This window comes from Epinephelus fuscoguttatus, linkage group LG22 (genome assembly GCF_011397635.1).
Source record: "Epinephelus fuscoguttatus linkage group LG22, E.fuscoguttatus.final_Chr_v1".
Classification (NCBI taxonomy): domain Eukaryota; kingdom Metazoa; phylum Chordata; class Actinopteri; order Perciformes; family Serranidae; genus Epinephelus; species Epinephelus fuscoguttatus.
Genome location: NC_064773.1, coordinates 33,600,484 through 33,621,966, shown reverse-complemented (window position 1 = coordinate 33,621,966; position 21,483 = coordinate 33,600,484). Strand labels below are relative to the sequence as shown.

The 21,483-nt window shown below is 40.4% G+C and overlaps 1 protein-coding gene across 1 annotated transcript in view; it reads left to right on the top strand.

Annotated features, from left to right (window-relative positions):
• mpped1 (metallophosphoesterase domain containing 1) overlaps positions 1-21,483 on the top strand; it is a 139,349-nt gene that overhangs the window by 100,811 nt on the left and 17,055 nt on the right. The window lies entirely within an intron of this gene.

Genomic DNA, 21,483 nt, shown 5'->3' with positions numbered 1-21,483 from the left:
AATCACTCAAATCGACCAAGCTGTCACGGAGATACGAGCCTCCAAAGCACAGAAGAGAAAATCTATTTCACTTGTAGTAGGTGTGTATTGGTCAGTTTGGAGTGGGAAATGGATGAAAAAACAAAACGGACAGTTGTATGTGTATGTCCTAAATATCAGTCAGGGATTTACAGAAACAAAAAATGAAAGATATAGGATTGTACATGACAAAAATCACATGCAAACATGGTGCAATTTTGGAGAGCTCACCTGAATTTTCTGTACTAAAACCTCTCAAATATTCTTCTGCTTCACTTTATCAGAATCAACCTTTGCAGAGTTAATGTTCACATATTGTACTAAGATTTGATAGAGGTTTAGAGCTGCAGCTGCATCATTCCAAAGGGATACTCATCCTGAAAATGTTTTTTTTTTTTAGGCAAACCTCAAAATGTTTCATTTGTGCTGTGTGCCATCTTCATTTACTCTTCACATATAACACATAAACTGACATATACTGATATTTATACCTCTCTGCTGTTCACTGACTTTACTCCATGTGGTGTGGGTGTGTGTGTGAGGAGGAGTTCAGTCCTGGCACAGAGTGCAGGTGAGAGGCTGCATGATGATAATGAATTAAACCAAAATGTTAACAAGTACCAATAAAAGAAACAATAATGTAAGAGCTTATCCACACTATGGTTTTGAAGATTTAGCCCGGGGGCTCAATTAATACTGGGTTTCGGTGCCCATCCCTACTGCCTCCTGACTTGTGAAATCACCTTTATTTTTGGTCAGAGTTACATTGTACTGTGCACAGAGGCAGTTTCTTAATATTTTTATTCAACTGATGTGTCTGCTCATGTCCATTACTGGTTTTCCTCCTTATCAAAAGTCTCTCCATCTTTGCTTTCTGAATACATCTCGCTTAATAACCTCGCTGGCAACAGAGCCCTTGTTTCCCTATTGTTCCCTAATTAATGAGATCAACAGTAACAGGTTAACTTATAATAACATAATAACAGGAAGAGCACAGGTGGAACAAATAACATTAGCAAGGGCTCCATTTCAGCAATTATTGCAATGCAACAAGTACTTAGGATAATAGTTACACCTGTGTGTCACATCAAAATGCCTGTGGTGAAATTCTTTTCTATTCACCTTTATTTTCAATTTCACTTTACCCTGTGGTCATGAGCGGCAATTAACACAGCAATTTCACCAGAAAAGAAAAAGGAAATATAAACTCCTACAATTTCTTGACAAATGAGCAACTCCCAGCTTCAGGTTTGGCATTTTGGCTGTTACTATCTTTAATTTATGGAGCCAGAAGTGACGACATGTGGATTAAAGGGTAGAGATAATCCTAATGCTAACTGCTAGCTTGGTTTGCACAATGCATTTATATCTATAGGCTACTTAACTGTAATCATGCTAATGCTAATCGATTAATTAAATACTTTATAAATGCTATTCATAGGTAAAAAAACAGGCTTAAAACCATTAAAATAAAATACTGGGAAAACTAAACATCGGACTCCTTAGTGTCTTTCAGTTCCACAAAACACTGAACAAGACTGTTTTAGGCTACAAAAATGTTACAGTTCTCTTTGATTAACTATGTCTGGCATTTTGGCTGTCGCCTTTCTGGATTTTTGATGCCACAAGTTGCCATATTCAGACCAGAGTCTGGAGATAACTCTGGAGCTAACTATTAGCTTGGATAGCACAATGCATTTATAGCTAAATGCTTGTCAGCTGTAATCATGCTAATGCTAATCAATTAATGAACTAATTAATAACTGCTATTTGCTAGTAAAAAACAGGTTTAAAACTATAAAAACAAAATGAACCTTTCAGAAAAACTAAACATCAGACTCTTCAGAGTGTCTTTCAGTTCCACCAAACACTGAACTGAACTTTTTTAGGCAACCAAAACATTATAACTTACTTTCATAACTGCAGTCTGGCATTTTGGATTTTTCCATCTTGGAGTTTTGGAGCCAGAAGTGACCATATTTAAACCAGAAGGTGGAGATAACTTTAAAGCGAGTTGCTAGCTTGGTTAGCATGATGCATTTCTAGCTATAGGTTTCTTAACTGTATTCATGCAAATGCTAATCGAAATGAACTAATTAATAAATGCTTATTTGCTAGAAAAAAAAAACAGGCTTAAAACCATTAAAACAAAATGTACTTGGTGGAAAAATGAACAGCCGACTTCACAGAGGGTCTTTTAGTACAACCAAATGCTGAAAAAGATGATTTTCAGTGATCAAAAAGTTCCATTTTTAAGCTTAATCTGGCATTTTGAACGTAGCCCAGTAGTTGGTAACTTTTACTTGCAAAAAACTTTAAAGGTAGGATCTGGGGGATTTTCAAACAAAACAAAATATAGACATGTACAAATGAAATCCTGCTTAATCATCACCTATGGGCTTCTACTCGTGTGGTGGTTTGCAGAGCTCCTGCCCTTTAACTGTATTTTGATGTTTTTGTGAGCTCAGACCGCTTCTGGGCGGAGATTTCCCCAGCCAATGAGAGAGTGCAGGTGCTGTGCCCGAACGTGTCCGAGCGTGCACCAGCGCGAGCCTTGCCTGAACCTCTTCTGTGAAGCCTTCTTCTGTACCTCCGGGCTCCGTAAATCCGGGAGATTTCAGCCTGATAGGAGGGGCCAAATTTGAATGTGTGTTTACAAACAGCAACTGGAAAATCCTCCAGACCCTATCTTTAACAAACATTAAAAAAACATTAAAACAAAATATAACATTATATGCCATAAAAACTGTATATGTGACTCTGGTCTTTTAGTGCAACCGAACATTTTTTAAGGCAACCAAACCATTACAATTAACTAACGTGAACTGAAAACACAGCTATGTCTATTCACCTTATTTTTCACAGAAACATGGAGGCAAAACAGAAAGCAGCCAGCTTCCTGTTTTTTTGCGCGATACTTCCGGTCCAGCACTCTTGACCGCTGTGTAAATGGGAATCACCTTATTGTTTACCTTGTTGAGTTTAGCTATATGTATATATATATATATATATATATATATATACATATGTATCACATTTTTCATGTCACTGTATCACCGTTTAGACTAATCTGATGTTTGTAAAGTCTATAAACACAATGACTGAACAAACATTACTATTTCTGTGTGCACGTTTAGTAATTAACATGGTTATCGTAGATTAGCTGTTCTAAACGTTAGCTGTTAGCCGTTAGCCGTTAGCGGTATCTATAATAACTCAATAACTCAATAAACAGTCCGTGAAAAAATATTTTTTCCAGAGGATGTCTTAGTTACAACATGATTGAGCTAACTGGAGTAGTTTCATGTCGTATCCGACAACGGGAGGCTTTTAACAGATGACGTCCTGATGTTAGCTTTGCTGCTAGTGTTAGCTGTCCCTGTCAGCCGCAGCCACTGATGCTTTCTAGACATCGTGATATCCCAAAACTGAATAAATACCACACATAGCATAACAAACTGCTTTAAAGCAGTTTTGTGTTGCTATGTGTGTGCATCAACTATCCAGCCGTTACAACATGACTGAGCTAGCAATTGCTAGCTCAGTCATGTTGTAACGGCGTACATGCTGATTCGGATGCTATCAGAGCCGATCCACGCATCACAATGGCTTAATAATCAACTCAGTCAATAAAAACAACCTGTCCTGTGTTAGGAGTGTATGTCGCTGACAGAAAGAAAGAAGAAAAGAAAAAAAGATAGAAAAGCAGCGTACACCTCACATATTTATTTCTCACAGTTGAGCACACGTTTGGCTGGCATGCAGAAGCACCATCTGTGTGTCTGTGTGTCGAGGGTGCGAGCAGCAGCTTCAGCTGCTCAGGTATAGAGGCTGTGTAGCACGCTGGAGACGGGGATCAAGCAGTTTGTCTCACTTGGGATAGATTGTGCTTTCATTGACGTGCAATTTATTCGCGTTTAGAAGGAATTATTTTTACCGGCAATTACCGGATAACGGAAACGTGGGCACGGTTATCTATATAAAATACACAGACTAACTAACTAACTAACTGATTGACTAACATAAACAATTGAAAACTAAAAAAAATTAGCTTGCACTGTTAGCTCCGGTAAGGGAAAGCGGCTGACCAGAAGTCACGCACAAAAACACGGAAGTTGATCACTATTTACCAGAGATGGGGACTCGAGTCATTGTGACTTGGACTCGAGATGACTCGAGCCCCTGTTTTGATGACTTGTGACTTGACTTGACAAAAAATAAAAGACTTGACTTGGACTTGGAAGTTAAAGACTCGGGACTTGACTTGACTTGAGACACGATGACTTGAATGACTTGAGTGTTATTCACATCATGTTTTCAGTTGTCATTTGAAGAGCCATTCTGCCCAGTAAGTGCTTGTCAGTTAGCTAATATTATCTGGTTAGTCGGTAGTTACATAATGTTAGCTTGATACGATACGGGGGTGGGGGGGTAGGTCGGTTTGGTGGAACTTGTTTTTTAATTTATTTGTTATCATTAACCCCAGAAAACGTGAGCGAACAGTCCGACCGGTTCATCACAAGGCCGGCTGTATGTTTTATGAAAGAGCAACACAGGGTTAAATGAGCTAAATGGGTGATTTTGGCCGCTGCCTTGGTTAGTGTGTGTGTGTGTGTGTGTGTGTGTGTGTGTGTGTGTGTGCGCGCACGCACACATGGGGGTCGTCCCTGCAAAGTAAACATTGCAGCGATGAAGTCAATGTTTACTGACAGTTACTTATATCTTGTCTTTTCACTTTATTAAGATAGATTCTGCAGGTAAAATTACAATAATAAGGTGACTTGGCTTGGACTTGACTTGACCTATTACAGGACTTGACTTGACTTGCCCAAGAAAAAATGACTTGGGACTTACTTGAGACTTGAAGGTTAAGACTTGAGACTTACTTGAGACTTGCACATGTGTGACTTGGTCCCATCTCTGCTATTTACTTCCGTGTTTGAAAATAAGGTGGATACTCTGTGAATCTGGAGTGACACCATGGTTACTTTACCTAATAAACTTTGTTGCCATGGTAGCGACGTATCAACAGATGGCAGCCACCTGTCAATCCATTCAGCCACGCCCTTAATCATTTTAATGAAATATAAAGTTTTATAAAAGCTCTCCTCCAGCACAGTTGTTCTGAACAGGGAAATGAGCAATAGTGACCAAAACTGTTTGTTGTACCAGGCTGTAATCATGTTTATTTCTGCTGTAAAGTTGGGCATTTTAACGGTGGGGGTCTATGGGGATTGACTCGCTATTAGGGCCAGCCTGGCCAGGTGACCATTAGAGGAACTGCAGTTTTTGGCACTTTGATGTTTCATTTTTCAGCCCTTGAGGTTGTCGCTTGGTCAAGACTTGGCATTGAGGCATGAGAAAACATTCTCAGCAAAAGATTCATCAAGTAGCTGTTGTAAAGTTTGGCGCTTGTTGGTCTGTAGAATAAGGTTAAACTAAGTGGTGAGTTAGGGATGGATGGAGAGAAGTGGTGTTAGGACAACACTCACAAACACAGTGACAGTGAGAAGGGCGCTGCAGGCTAGTCTCTGTCACATCTCTAATCCGCCTTATTGTCAGAGTCAGATATACTCTGCCTTCCAGCGCTGTCTTCCTCCCTTCCTTCCTCACTCCAGTCATCCCTTCCTCGCTGCTTCTGTCCCTTCTCCTTTTACTCATCCCTTTCCATCTTTTTTCATTCTTCAACCACCTCATTATGTCATCACCCATAATAATTCCACTTATTCTCTGCATCTTGTCTCTTGTTTACTTTATAAAATGTGTCTTTTGCATCCTCTGTCCTCTTTATTACTCTCTGTCTCTCTTATGTCTCTCACCCTCTCTCTGCATTCCTGCTGTGAGAATCTGCCGATTATGGCAGGCTGATGCTTGTGTGTGCTGGCCCATGATTAAACATCAACGTCTGTATGTGATTGTGGGAATCGAATGGCATGTGTCTGCAGTGGTTTTGAGTCATGATAAATAATAAAATTGGGGAAATGTCTCTTTGTAACATATAAAACAACTTGTTCCCTCTCTGTGTCTCCCTAACTCAGCGCCCCGCTGTGCTGAGTGGGCCTGCCGAGGCAAACTCTCACATGCTTGCCATGTACCACCACAGGCTATGTGTGCGTCGAAGCACATTTAGCCCCTACGCACATGCCTGTTTGTGTCCACAAGCGCCGCCGTATCGATTGAGTTATAACTGTCAGATTTGCCGAAGTGAGCACAGCTAATCCTACTGTGTGGGACAGAAGAGGGGGAAGTGAGGACGGATGGGCCTCTGCTTCTCAAACACGTCACTTTTACCTGTAGTTTTCGTTTGAAGCATGCCTTTTAATTTGGTCTCGTCTAGTCTCTTACTGTCTTGTGTTTTGATGCTTTGACTTTTCTTTGAATTTTCATCTTCTTTTTCATCATCATCATCATCATCATCATCATTCTTCACTGTTGTTGCAGTTCTAGGCATTCAAAGCTATATTTTTTATACGTTTTCGATTGTTCAATTCAATGTCAAGTAGCTTTGGTTAAGAGCTGCAGTTCAAAGTATAACTTCTGATCACCTGTGGCTGTTGCTAAGTTTATACACAGACTGTTAGAGTAACCTTTTGGAGCTGGAAATATCAGTAGTAGGAATGTATGATTACATTGTGTTTGGATACAGCTGCCTGATAGCTTTTATCATTCAGAGTTGTTAGGTTCTTTGATATGGCAGGCTAGTCAAAGAAGATAATAAAATGGAAAACAGAAAAGCTCTAAAAAAAAAAAAAACATCCTCAATGAACAGCCGGTTTTCATTCCCAGGTCATCAAATTTCAATGCTTTGTGTGTCTTTTTACTAATTTAAATGAAAATTCGGCAGCAATACGCTGAAACTGACAGCAACTAAAGAGAGGGGAAGTCTGCCTTAGGTGGGAAGGTCAAATAAATCTGGACTTACATTAGGAGATCAAAGTTTGTGTCTCATGTGAAACTAAGTCACTGTTGTTTAAACGCAACTTTATTTAACTGACATACATGCATGCCATATAAAACCAAAAGTCAGTGTTGTTTTAACACAACATTAGTTAACTTGTATATTTTAGTCCCATATGAAACCAAAAGTCACAGTAGTTTTAACTTAATACTATGTATCTTAGGTACTTACTTCCCATAAGAAACCAAAAGTCAATGATGTTATAACTTAACATATAAAACTTAGGTTCTTGCTTCCTATATGAAACCAAAAATGAATGTTGTTTTAACCTAATGTTAAGTAACTTATGTCCCATACATGACCAAAAGTCAGTGCTGTTTTAAAATACCGTTGCATAACTTACATACTTATGCCCCATATGAAACTAAAAGACAGCGTTGTTTTTAAGTAACTTACGTACTTACATCCCATAAGAAACGAAAGGTCAGTGTTATTCCAACAAATCTTACATAGAGTAACCTACACACTTACGTCCCATACGAAACCATAAGACAATGTTTTGTTCATGTAAAGTTACATATCTTATCTACTTGCATCCCATTAGAACCCAAAAGTCTATGTTGTTTTAACACAACATTACGTAACTTGCATACTTTAGTCCCATATGAAACCAAAAGTCACTGTTGTTTTAACTTAGGTATCTACGTCCCATAAGAAACCAAAAGTCAAAGTTGTTTTAACATAATGTTACAAATCTTATGTCATGACATCCCATTAGAAACCAAAGGTCAGTATTATTCTAATACAATCTTATGTGACCTACAAACTTACATCCCATATGAAACCAAAAGACAATGTTGTTTAAACGTAACGTTACACAACTTGTGTACTTGTGTCTCATATGAAACTAGAAGTCAATGTTGTTTTAACGTAACGTTTTATAATTACGTATGGTCATGACATCTCTCACAAATTTATGTCACGTTTTATGTAACCAGTGTAGTTATTCTAACCCAAAACATGATCATTTTGCTAAACCTAGTCATATTTTTAATGCCTGAACCTCACCCCGACTGTTTCACAACATTTACCCACGTTACAATTTTTTTTCCAGCTGTGTCACATAGAGACGCTAAAGGGGGTGTGTCATGGGCTTGACCAAGTGTGTTTGACAACATTGGAATGAGAATGGGTTGCAATAAACATACATGAATATTGGATTAATGTTACATTTAAAATTCCTAATAATAACCTGGGGCAGCATACATATGAGTCCAGTTTCAGTTTCATTTATTAAAGTCTGACAAGGCAGAAACCAGCAGAATAAAAACACTTTTTACATAATGAATCCTGAAATGTGTCAAACCCAACATTACTCAACATCCTGAGCATGTAGTTATGAGCATAAAACTGAAATACCCTAAATATTTGGTCAGTCATAGGTTAAACAAATTAAGAGCATGAGGAATAAATAGATGATAAGTAATTTATTCATGTAACAACAGATTTACAGTGAGAAGTGTCAGGCTTTAAAGGCCACCCTTTTCACCTGCATGAATGATTGGGCCTTACAAGCCAGCTGCTGAGTGAGTCAGGGATTGTGAAGCATTCTACAGCACCCAACCCGACCCGAGCACTGTATTCCACTGACACAGCAGGAAAAGCACAGAGAGGCAGCAAGGGAAACCTGGCTTCTGGCTGCGCTTCAGGAGCGAACAACAGAGGCTGAGTCGGCTTCTGAGGCAGCGCGGCAGGCGCTCTCACCTGCCAGATGATTTTGAAAAGGCTTCAGAGTCGACCTCAGTCAGAGCGAGTAAGTCCCAGGGGAGCAGCAGTCTCCCCTGTGGTCATTTTTAATTGAAACAGTTCCCCAGTGATGTTTCCTAATGAGGGGGGCAAAGAGGTCTAAGGATGTAAAGAGATAGATGTCAGGAACAGGAAGTTTGAAAATAAAGCTGTGGGGAAAACAGATAAATAGGTATGAGTGCATTTGTGAATAAGCATCTATACTTGTGCTGCACGTCAAACACAGAAGGAAACATCACTTCACAAATGTGTGTGTGTGGCTTGAGTGTGTATGCGACCGCTGCGCTTCACTCTCCCAACCTGCCTCCCAGGCTGTTATTAGGGTCGTTAAGTCATGAGTAGTTAATTAAATCTAGCAGAGGTGATCACGGTTGGGTGTTTTCACTGCGTCAGTGCATGTAGTGATTAGCACGAGGCCCGTGTTGCACATTAAGATGGACCTTGTTACAGTAATCCTCTTTAATTCTTATTTCCCTTTTTTTCTCACACTACAACAACAGCTCTTTTTCACCTCCTCCTCATCCGTCTCTTTGTGTGTGTGTCTGCATGTTAGCTGTATTTTTCTCTCCCTCCTGTCTCGATCTCATTTGAAAAGTTTTGATATTGGTGCCAATATCACACCTGAGTTTTAGCACTGATGCCAGAATTACACTTTTATTTAAGACCTTAGTTTGAGGTATATTCGATTTTTATAGAAAACCTTTACTAAAAAAATAAGGCTAACTTCATCCATTTTTCATTGTCAACAAAACCCACAAAAAGACCAAAACCAATAATGTGTTTGTCCATCTGTCAATACATTTCAACTTTGCTATTGTCTGTGGCTCTCTGCTACAAGCCTGTTGGTTCCCACAGAGAACGTGAATCTTTAAAACAAAATATGAATACAAATATATAGGTTTTTTAAAAAAACAAAAAAAAACAAACCCTAATTAGGGATTAAGAAAAAAGTGCACATGCTTTTAGCAGTTGATTAATCCACATTTGGTGATTACTTACATATAGATATACTGTTAAGAGTGGAAGAAAATATCTATATACTTGAGTATCATGATATTTTGTTATGCTGTATCGATTCTCAAAAACACTTAAAAATAAAAAGATTAATGGCAGTGGGTCATTTTGTGTTGTGTTTATACCTTAAACGAACTCTGCAAGCACCCTGCAAGGAGTAGATGTTAATTCCTTTGCTTTGACTACACAAAAACTAGTGGTATGATGTTGGTTGTTATAGGGACTTTGAGAGATAGCCTGCAAATGAGATCCCACTGTTCTGATTGCAATAAAAAGTTAAAAAAATTTTTAAAAAACCCCCCAAAAAACGGTATATACACGGTGCTGTGTTCCTTTTACTATGACAGTTTTCTTAAATTAGATATTAAAAATTGCAATATGTCACCTGGCTTACAGCACTGCAATATATATTTAATTGGAACCCCTGTATCATGATACGTATCGTATTGCCAGATCATCTTGCCAATGTGCAGCCATAATAACAATATACAAAAAAAACAAAAATTCTATCTAAAATAATAAGCTTCTTTCATCCACTGTTTGTATGTACACCTAAAAGAAGTAATTTCAATTTTTATATAACCCACGTAATCATGAGCCAGTAATTTATGTATAACCCACGTGATCAGGAAGCAGCTTAGTGTGCTGCCGCAAGAGGCCATTTAATGAATGAATAAAGGTTTAACTAATATTCAATGCCATCTACTTGAAAATGCCAAACGGCACAATCTTGCACTGAAAAATGAAGCCAACACAGAATCGCCAAAAACGTGGCCACTTGAAGCTGACTCCAAGAGCCAGTCAATCCCCATAGACACCCATGTTAAAAGGCCCTACTTTAACGTTTACAGCCTGGTACACAAAACAGTTTTGGGTTTTTATAGCTAATTTCCCCTTTCTTGACAACTGTTTGGGGGGTGAATTTTTATATATCTCACCCATTTAGGTGTTATTTAGGCTTAAAATTGTGTATAATTAAGGGCAGGGCCACTTTAATTGACACGTAGATGGTATCTGTTAACAAGTCCATAGATTGAACAGGTCCATAGACTGAATCTGCACTTGTAGGCTTTTGCTCAAAGTCCCTGTAACATCCGACACAGTAGCACTACTTTTTGTGCAATCTGAGCAAAAGAATTAACATTTACCTAATCCAGTAAGAAAGAAAATTGCTTGCAGGATTCTTGCAGGGTTTAAACACAACACACACACACACAAAACACTTAAAGAATCAATACAGCATCACAAAACATATCATCAGGATACTCAAGTGTATATATTTCTTACATTTTAATTCTTATATCCATGTATAAATACAGCACCATGACATGCAGCAAAGGGCTGAAAATTAAGATACCTTCTTTTATATACATTTGTCAGTTTTATTTAAAGATTTACATCCTCACTGGGAACTAATGGACTTGTAGTAAAGAGCCGCAGACAATTGCACAGTCAGAATGTATTGACAGGTGGACTAACACATTATTGGTTTGGCTTTGTATGGGTTTTCTTGGGAAAAAAAAGCCAGCATTATTCTGTAGTATATTATGATCTACTCTGAAGCTTTGGAACAGATGACCAGTTAGGGGCCCAGGGTCCAGAAGTATATATGGTCAGGGTCAAGAAGGTATTTGTGGCCCAGGGCCAAGGTTTGGCCAAGTCCAACTAGGGTGACTCTCTGTCGTCTGTTTTGCCTTGTCTCACATTTCATAGACATGTCAGTCTACTGTATATAAGCAGGGTTTTTGGGGCTGCTATTCAGAGCAGTTCACATTGGCTTTGAACCCTCTCCAAGCAATCTAGATGTTTGATAGATGCTGTACTTCTTGTAATAAACCTTTTCTTTATGCAAGCAAGACGGTGTCATCGGAGTCTCCTTCATCACCTTCACATCATCGCTATTTAATAAACAACAATTCTGTAAATGTTAGTGTGTTGTAGACAACTGTAGTGTAACCCCAGTGTTACAGGGTAATAGGCAAAGCTGTAGCTATCACTATTTCATTGTGTTTTTAGTTCATGAAAGTTAATTGTAACATTTTGTCGCCAGAAAAATCTTGTCCAGTGTTGTACTAAAAGACCCTCTGAGGAGTTGGATGTTAAGTTTTTCCACTAAGTACATTTTGTCTTAATGTTTTTAAGTCCTTTTTGCTAGCAAAAATTGCCATCAGCATTATTACAGTTAACCGCAGCTGTAAATGCAATGTGCTATCCAAACTAGCTGCTAAAGTTAGGGTTAGCTCTAAATATAGTCTCTCCTGGCTCCGAAAATCCAAGGTGGCAATAGCTAAAACGTCAATCTTAAGGCCATAAAAAGGAGTCCACAGACCAATGGGTGTTGTCACAGCAGCTACATCCATTATTATACAGTCTATGGCAGGGGACAGCAACCTTCGCTATCAAAAGAGCTAATTTTGACAAATAAGAAGAAGAAGAATTATAATAATGATAAAAAGCTGTCAGAAGCAGCAAAACATAATTGAGCCTTACAAGCATCCTATCAGCCTATCAACATCACTAATGGGTCTAAATGAGCATCATGAAATACCTATGTTTTAACACAAGGTGGCTACTTTGCAGTTATCCTACTATTAAATCCTACTATTAAATGGAGAAACCTTGTTAACCTGCATTGTTTGTCTTACATTAATATTTATTACACAGTGCATTTACAGTGCTCTGATTTTGCACCTCCTCTAATATACTGTTTTTGATTTCTTATTCATCTATACATAACACATCCCGGGTATGGACTACTTTATGATTATTTTGTAATTTAACTTTGCAGCATTGGCGCTGAAAGCAAACAAATCTGGAATTATCTTTATATTCCTCTAGAACTTTCCTTTTTTGAATTTAGAATCCACAGCTAGCTCAGCTAGGGAGACTCAAAACTGGCCACCACTAGTAAGGTTTGGCAAAATTCCAAGGAAAAGGTGCCAGGCCGATGACATATAACACACATTTTGGTTGTTGAAAGGTTAGAAGGTTTATATTTTTTATTCTGTTTATAAATTACACATTTACATTTACATTTACAACAGGAGAATTTAAGACTTTCATTTGGCCTACAACAATTTATACGATTTTATTTCTCAGAGCTACAGGAATCTTCTAGAGAGAGGCTAAAGAACTGCATATGGCTCCAGAGCTGCAGGTTGCCTAACAGTGGTCTGCGACTGGAGTAGCCATCCAAATGTGGATCTCGGGTCCATTCTTAGAGGACCGCAAGTGATGTCAAATATGTTAAAAAAAAAAAAAAAAAAGGAGACCACTTTATTTTTAAGCACCGTGATATTCAGGCTCGGAGTGTTTACTTTATTTTATTTTTTTCAGTTGCCTACAGTAGAGTGACTAATGTCTTGACACAGACAGCAAATTAGTTTGACGAGATGGCCAAATGCAAGTATGAATCTGACTGTAATAAACCATTTGGACTGGTCTATGGAAATTACAGGATGCCACAGATACATTTAAATAGTTATTCCAAGTGTACTGGCCTGTAGTTTGAACCCAGTCCTTCCCTTGTCTCTAAACTCTGCTTCTCTCTTCCCTGCTGGACCTCAGAATACCTTTACTGTTGATGTGGTTTTTAAAAATTCCCTCTCAAACACAGAAGGCAGCCTCTCAGAGAGCAGGCTGCTCTCCTGGCAGCAGGTCGTTCCCCCACTAACGAGGAGAGTGAGGGGGAGAACTGAAGAGGAAGAGCAAGAGAGAGATGGAGTAATGTGTCAAGAGGAGACTGAGAGGGAAGGAGGAGGAGAGGACAGAGAGATGTGATGAGGGGGAGAGATGAAGAAGAGAGAGAATGAGGGGAAACAGAGAGGAGAGAGAGGCAGGCATGGGTGCTTGGCAGCCCTCGGCATTCAATGATTCATGGACTTACTCCAGTGATATCAGTGGGCCTCCGTTAGTAAGACACACAAATACACACGCAGTGATACATGCAAGCTCAGAAACTTAAGCAAAGAGCTGTGCATTGCCCTGTTTGTGTTAAATCCTTAACTGCATTTTAGATTAAGTGTAAAGTTTGACTTTTTCTCATGTCCTAAAGAGAGGTGAAGCTGTAACTCTCAGTGTGTGGGTGGGTGTGTGTGTGTGTGTGAAATGAAAGTAATGGTTTGAACGCTGTTGTTTTTCTCCCACAGTGTTGCCTGAAGATGTGCCGAGGGATTGAGTACTCTAACACAAACATCTGTTTTCTCCTTTTTTTAAAACCCATAACAAATACCAGCCCAGCACATTAACAGAATCTTTAATATTCTCCACACCTCGCCTGCTTCTCCTCCTCTACGTTAACACAAATCACTTGTACCATTGTAATCCCTTACCTGATAAAAACATCATATTCTGAAGCAGGGATATTATCCGTGGAATTACATTCAGTTAGTCTCGGGTTTGCTCAGCAAACACAGGAGTGGGTCTCTCACGGAGGGAAGCTACGGTCAATTCCTTGCAAGAGATAATCTCTTTTTAGCAACTGTGATGGAGACGCCTACAGTCGGCATGGAGACGTTTTCCTGGCACGCTGGACACCAAGAGGAGGTTTGCTGCAAAATGAGATATAAACCATTTGACAAAGAGCGGCGCCTTCTCCTACAGAATGATTGATGTCACCAAATTAAAGCAGCTGCGCTACTTTATAAAGGATACTGTAATCCTCGGCTGACACAATGATAGACTGGATCATCACTGTTTTGGGTATACTGCATGACAAACTGGAGGGTTTTTTTCCTTTCCAAAATCGGATACACAGCCTCCAAAGAGATTAAAAAGAAAGTTTATAATTTGAAAGTGTACTTTTAGAAGTTTTGACAGGAACTCAAAAGCAACATTGATCAGTCACAGATTGCTTGTGCATGCATTAAGCGACTATATCGATGGTTATGACTGTTTTATCCTATTCACTACGGATATCGTTTTCTTTACATTATTGCCAACCATATTCCAAAGATTATCATCAGCTTTTAGATTGATTCCTAAACACTGTGCGTTTAAGAATGCCCATACACTCAGTGCAACAACCTTCTGAGTCTAACCAAGTTTTCCTTACTACATAACAGCTTCAGTGTTTTCCTCTTCTAGGTTTAATTTTCTGACAACTAAAATTTTCCCTCACACATGTGGGATGGCGGCACATCATTAAATGCACCACCTCAGAGTAAACAGTCTCTGGTTGTACTGAACTGCAGTACAATGCAAAGGTCACATAACTTTGGACAACATGGTCATGAAGTTGGAGTTTTTGTTTAAAGTGTTGATTTGACTTTATCATAATTTGTGTACATTGTGCTGCTGTTTAAAGCAGGATTTATACTTGTGCGTCAGCTCTTTGCAAAACCTACGCTGTACCCTATGCACGTGGCCGATGCTATTGTGAGCGTTTATACTTGTGCAGTGGTCTTCTTGTGCCACTCTGCAGTTAGACCTCCAAAACACTAGTCAGCGGTGGGATTTCAGTGCTGTGAAGTTGAGTTGATAAAGTTTAATCAATTGAGCTTTGTGACATGGCGCGTTATAGGTCCCACCCACTTTGAATTTAAACCCCACCCACTTTCAGTCCAATCTCCAGATACAGATAATTTAGGTGGTTAAACAGATACAGATAATGGTGTATTCGCTCATCCCTTTTGTTACTATAGGTAAAACTAAACAGCACTGATCAAACTGATCAAAACATGTTTTAGCTTACTGTGAATTGGAAAACACTTAATTGTAATCATTGTAATTATTCCAAACAGACACGATCGCATTACTCACTCACCAGCAGGAGCGTTGATTGGTCTGGTGTGGTGCAGTGCATTCTGTAGCTGTAGGTATTCTCGCTCTTGAGCAAAAGTGTCTTTTTTCTCTTTTTTCTCTGGTGATGTAGCACCAATATCAGAAGTATTTGCATCTTTCTACTGCATAGACACACCAGTTTTGTTAAGAGGCCATCTTTCCAGCAGTGAAGTACTTCTTAAAGTTTAGGCAAATCTTAACAGGAAAAGCTTGTGGTCAAAGTCAAGGTCAGGGAAAGGTCCCGAGCATATAGTTAAAACAAGCCAGTGTTGACTGGTGGAGAAAGAATGCAAGTAAAGGGTTTGAAAGAAAAGAGATCAATCTAAATACTGACTATACTTTGGAAAATGGTAGTGAAAAATGTATACTCAACATGATTTGTAGTTAATAAAACATGCAAAACTACACTATCGTCCTTTATGCTGACTTGAACTGCTCTATCTATCCATCTAAGCATCTCCCTTGTTCTCTCCATCTTCATGAATGTTTCTCTTTGCTTCTCTATGACTCTGTTATGTTATCTATTATATATACTATATATATAAATATATATAAATATGAATCACCGTCCATTGGTCGTTAACGAAGGAAATCCGTCTCCTCTCATCCTTTGCTCTCTTCATCCCTCCATTCACACTGTGAGAATCGGGAGCATCAACCACACCGCCGAGCTCATTTCATTTTAATTGAGACGTCCATGTGAAGATGGAGATGAATATTACATTCCACAGGCCCTATTAATATGCTAAGGCCAGTCTAAATGTTTTAATATTCGCAGTGTAAATTATTGAAATTGTGTTCATGGGCAGCATCAGATCATTCGTCAGAAATGTTTAGTCTCTGATGTTCAGGATGTGATGGAATTTTAATGCATGGACTCTGAAATAGGACGTGATTTCCCATGATGCACTGGCACATGTGCTTGACCAGCCCTCCCTGCGCAGGTGACCTGGAGTCACCATTTTTAGCTTTCTTAATTAGAGAGAAGGACAAGGAGACAGTGAGTGTGTGACAGGTATTTCTTCCTATCTTCAGGCCTGTCTTTCTGTCTCCCCATCTGTCTGTGAAGTCCCCAAGCATGTCAGAAACACACACGCACACACACACGCTCCGGAAATTATTCTAAAAAATCCTCATCTGATGTTCCACTGAGCACAGACACGTCGGGCAGCGGCCACAGCGATAAAGTTGGCGTTTCGAGTGACTGCACTCAGCAATTTAAAAAAAGCCGTTTGCGCGGTGGTGGCGGACGTCGTCGCCTACGGTTGCGTACACACACACTCATACACGTGCAGCGTCTTGGAGAAGAAGATGGATCGGAGTACAGATTGTAAGTGACATGTTAATTTCTTCTCCGTCACTCACGGCCGAGGCGTCTGTTATCAAAGTAAAGGGACACGAGCCCCAGCCATCAAGGCTCTCCTCTTCTTCTCTTCTTTTCTCATTTCTCCCCTTTTCTTCCGTCTTCTTCCTGTCGTGGAGTGTTCCAGGGCTGACTGTGATCAAGGAGATGTTTAATGTAGCTTTCTGCTGCCCCCCCAGTGATCATTTTCATTCCTCCCCTCATCCCCCACTAGATGACTGCTCTTCATAAGCCCCCTGGCAGTTTTTCATGTTGAAGGTCATACCACATGGTTAGACACTAAAAGGTAGCAGACTGACAGTTTTGTTTGCGTGGGATGCAGTGTGAGGTCAGCTGGAGTTATGATCTTTGCTCTCCGTCTTGTGTTCCTTATGTTTTTTTCCCACCATGATATGCTGTGATGTCCTGTTAGGAAAAGGAACACAGATTCAAAAATGGGGTTTTAAGGCAAAAGAAGACAGCCTAGAAAGAGGCCAGGTATTTACTGCTGGTGCCAAAAAGCTAAATATACATCCATTATCTGTAACTGCTTATCCTATGGGGGTCCCAGCTGACATTGGTCACCAGACAACCACAGGGTTGACACATAGGCTGCATATGACAAGGCTCTCCTCAAAGTTGTAGCCTACATAATACCTGGCAGAAGTGTGGACTAGAGTCACATAACTTAGGCACACAAAAAAGTCAAAAATGCCATTCCTCAACTTGACTAAATCAAAAAAGTCTTGCAACTCGACTTTAACAACAATGACACTTGGACTTGAGCCATTTGGCTCAGTATTCTTACCATCCCTCAAGCCCAAAGAATATAAAGTATGTTAAGTTTGTCAGTGTCATGTACAACATTGAAGTATTCTATTTACTATTTTACAGCGTTTACATTTACATTATTCGACAAGCAAAGACAAGACAGGAACTTACAGAACTCATTTTGTTGTGGTACTGGTTAATAATGTTACATGCTATAGAAGTGCAATGTCAGCACTGCTCTTTTCTGATGAAGTTCAGTTGCACTTTTTTTAAAATGGCATTACATTTGCATTGCACATTATGAGTCTTGACTTAGTGCTTGTCAGTCTTGACTTGGAACATGACTCTGGACTTCTGTGCAAAGACTTGTGACTTACTTGTGACTAGTAAAATAATTATGTTGTCCCACCTCTGGTACCTGGTACTGTTTTTTGGTACCACCTCGGTCCAAATGAGCTGAGCTGACCTTCGAAGGTGGAATGAAAACACTGCAGGCCACTGACTTGTCAATAAGAATTGAACTTACGCAAAACAGGACATCCTGCACAAACAAAATAAAGAGAACAAAAATGAGATAAGGACCTGGTACCAAAAGAGAGTCGAGTAGAGTCAAGTGGAACCATGCAGTGGAAATGAGGCTTTAGAGACACCCATCCACTCGTGCTCACATGCACACCTATGGTCAATTTAGATTCCATAACCTGCATGTCTTTGGACTGTAGGGAGGAGCCAGAAGATCTGGATAAAACCCACACTGACACAGGGAGAAAAGTTGCACATGCTAATTTAGACCAGTGATACTTAACTTAAGGCCCATGGGCCAAATCTGGAGGTTCCAGAGCTTAATAATCCAGAGCTTGATTATCATAAAAAGTGCCAGTGGAGGATTTCCTGGACCCCCCTACAGAGGTCTGTGCTGATTATTTATATGTTAATTATCTTTATTTATTAGCTGGCCCCAGGCCTTCTGTCATTTTGCAAAAGTGGCCCCCGGGGTTAGCAAGCTGAGTATCCCTGTATTAGACCCTTGTCAAAAACTGTTCGGTTGATTCAACAGTGTCAGCAAAAGTTCGACATTGTCAACTTCTTCAAAGTGCACAAGCCATACAATTTTCCAAATTATTAATGGTTCACCCCTCACATGGATTACATTGCCCTAATCAACATCCAGGTTCAGCAGAAAGTATTTAAGCATTTTGGAGCATCACATCTTTGCTGTGTGTTTGTTCAGTGTCAGTGTTAGACTGTGATTTAAATGTCTGTATATAGTTTACATTAAATGAATAAAGCTTTTTATACTGTACAGCTGGGGACCATTTTTATGCCTCCATGCTGAGGATAGCTGTGGCTGTTCTTGGGTTGCCCGTCTGTCCATTTGTTCCATTCTTGTAAACACAATGGCCTCTAGTTTCGCAGACCGGGCGAGACGGTAGGTATTGGGTGTGGTCAGGCGGATTTTGCAAGTTTGGCACACTGTGCGCCTGGCGCAGCTACTCCTCTTTCCCACCTCCGTCCCTCCTACCTGCGCAAGTCGGAAAGAGGGAGGAGAGAAGCTGTGGAGTGGGTTTTACATACATCACACCAATCAAATGAGCCCCTCTCCTCGCCCTTAAATGTGCCGCGCGAAGGTGTAATGAGAGTTTACTCAATTCGCCATGGCAGAAGAGAGCAGCAGCGTCAGACGGCCAAACTTCTCCCAGGAGGAAACTGATGTTTTGGTCCGGGAGGTCCAAGCTCGCAGTGTCCGAATATACGGAACTGCGAGCAGACCTCCACGGGCTGATGATGCAAAGGTAGCCTGGGAGGAGGTCACCACAGTTGTAAATCAATGTTGCGTTTCTCGTCTTGTGCGCTCTCTCTTTCTCTCTCGCAGTCTCACTCTGTTTCTTTTCTTTTGACTTTTCTAAGATGACAGATGCTGAATATATACTCCCTATCTGATGCTGTGGCTGTTTGTGGTTGGCTGAGAGGGATGTGAACTCATTAGTTTGCAGGCTGTGTTAATCAAATCAGGTTGGGTTTCCATTATGCGTGCCAAACGTGCCAAACGGTGCCAATCCCCTTTGATCTGACATCAGATGTGACGGGACAGTCGATATAGAGATACATTTATGTGCTGATTGCAGATAGTTGCATTGAATAGTGTTTTTTGGGGAATTTATTGCATCGTTAATGTGCCTGATATTCTGGAAACCTGCCTGTGAGGTTTTGGTGACGTGTGCGCACTGTCCGCCGGTCAGCCAAACTTCGGCTTACACTGGCTGTGCTCCCCCTGCGCTGACAGTAGACCTGGTTTCAGCTGGTGAGCTTTTAGTGCACCTTCGGCAAAGCCTTTTGGCACGAAACTGTCACAGCACCATGCTGGATCTGTCGACACCTCCCCCTGCTGCGTCACCACACCCATCTCAGCGCACCTCGGTCTGCCAAACTACTAAACTAAGCGCACCTCGGGATTCGCTGCTCGAAACTAGCTCTGCACAGGGTTTGCCACCCTACGCCACCCTGCGCTGTGCCGGGAAACTAGAGCCCAGAGATACATTTATGTGCTGATTGCAGATAGTTGCATTGAATAGTGTTTTTTGTGGCTATTTATTGCATTGTTAATGTGTCTGACATTTTGGAAACCTGCCTGTGAGATTTTTGTGACGTGTGCGCACTGTCCGCCGGTCAGCCAAACTTTCACTTACACCGGCTGCGCTCCGCCTGCGCTGACAGCAGACCTGGTTTCAGCTGGCAAGCTTTTAGCGCACCTTCGGCGAAGCCTTTTGGCACGAAACTGTCACTGCGCCAAGCTGGATCTGTCAACACCTCCCCCTGCTGTGCCACCACACCCATCTCAGCGCACCTTGGTCTGCCAAACAACCAAACTGAGCGCGCCTTGGGTTGCGCTGCACAAAACTAGCGCGGGGTTCGCCACCCTGCGCCGTGCCAGGAAACTAGGAAACCAAGTGACCACTTGGACTCAAGGATGAACTGACTAGATTTTAGGGGTCATGAGTCAGCATTCAAGGTCATTGTGACCTCATCTGTCTCATTCTTGTGAATGCACTATTTGATTGATTTGCTTTGATTTTTTACTTTGTGTCATGCACACTTACATGTGCCCAGCCCTCATGGGTTTACAAGACACCATAACAATGATGTTGCAGTTATTTCACTACTCAGTATCTCAAGAAGGCCTTAAGGGATTTTTTTTTCTTCAAATTCTGCACAAATGTTTCCCCAGACTCAAGGATGAATTATTAGATTTTAGTGGCAAAAGGTCAGAAGTCAAGGTCAGCATGACCTTGCATCTGTCTCGTTCTTGTGAATGCAACCTCTCAAGAACATCTTGAGAGGATTTCCAAAATTTGGCACAAACATCCACTTTGAGTCAAGGATGACTTGATAAGAATTTGGTCAAAGATCAAGGTCACAATGACCTTGTCCGTCGCATTCTTGTAACCGTGGTATCTCTAGAACTCCAGGAGGAAATATCCTCAAATTTGGCACAAATGTCCACTTGGACTCAAGAATGAACTGATTACAATTTGGTAGTCAAAGGTTAAATGTCAAGGTTAGTGTTACCTCACAAAGCGTATGTTGGGTCATAATTCAAGAATTGTTACACTAATAATGCCAAAATTTTGTACAAATGTCTAATATGATAGAATGATAAAGTAATGACATTTTATATCAAAAATTTCAAAGGTCAGCTTCACTGTGACATCATAATGTTCTGCAAAAACAGTGTTTATAGCCATTACTCAATGCCATATCTCAGAATTTGGTCAGATACTGAATTGGTGACTCTAGTCTTTGGTGTCCACCCTGAAGCTGTGCTGATTGTACAGATCTTCTGTGCTGCCGGGGA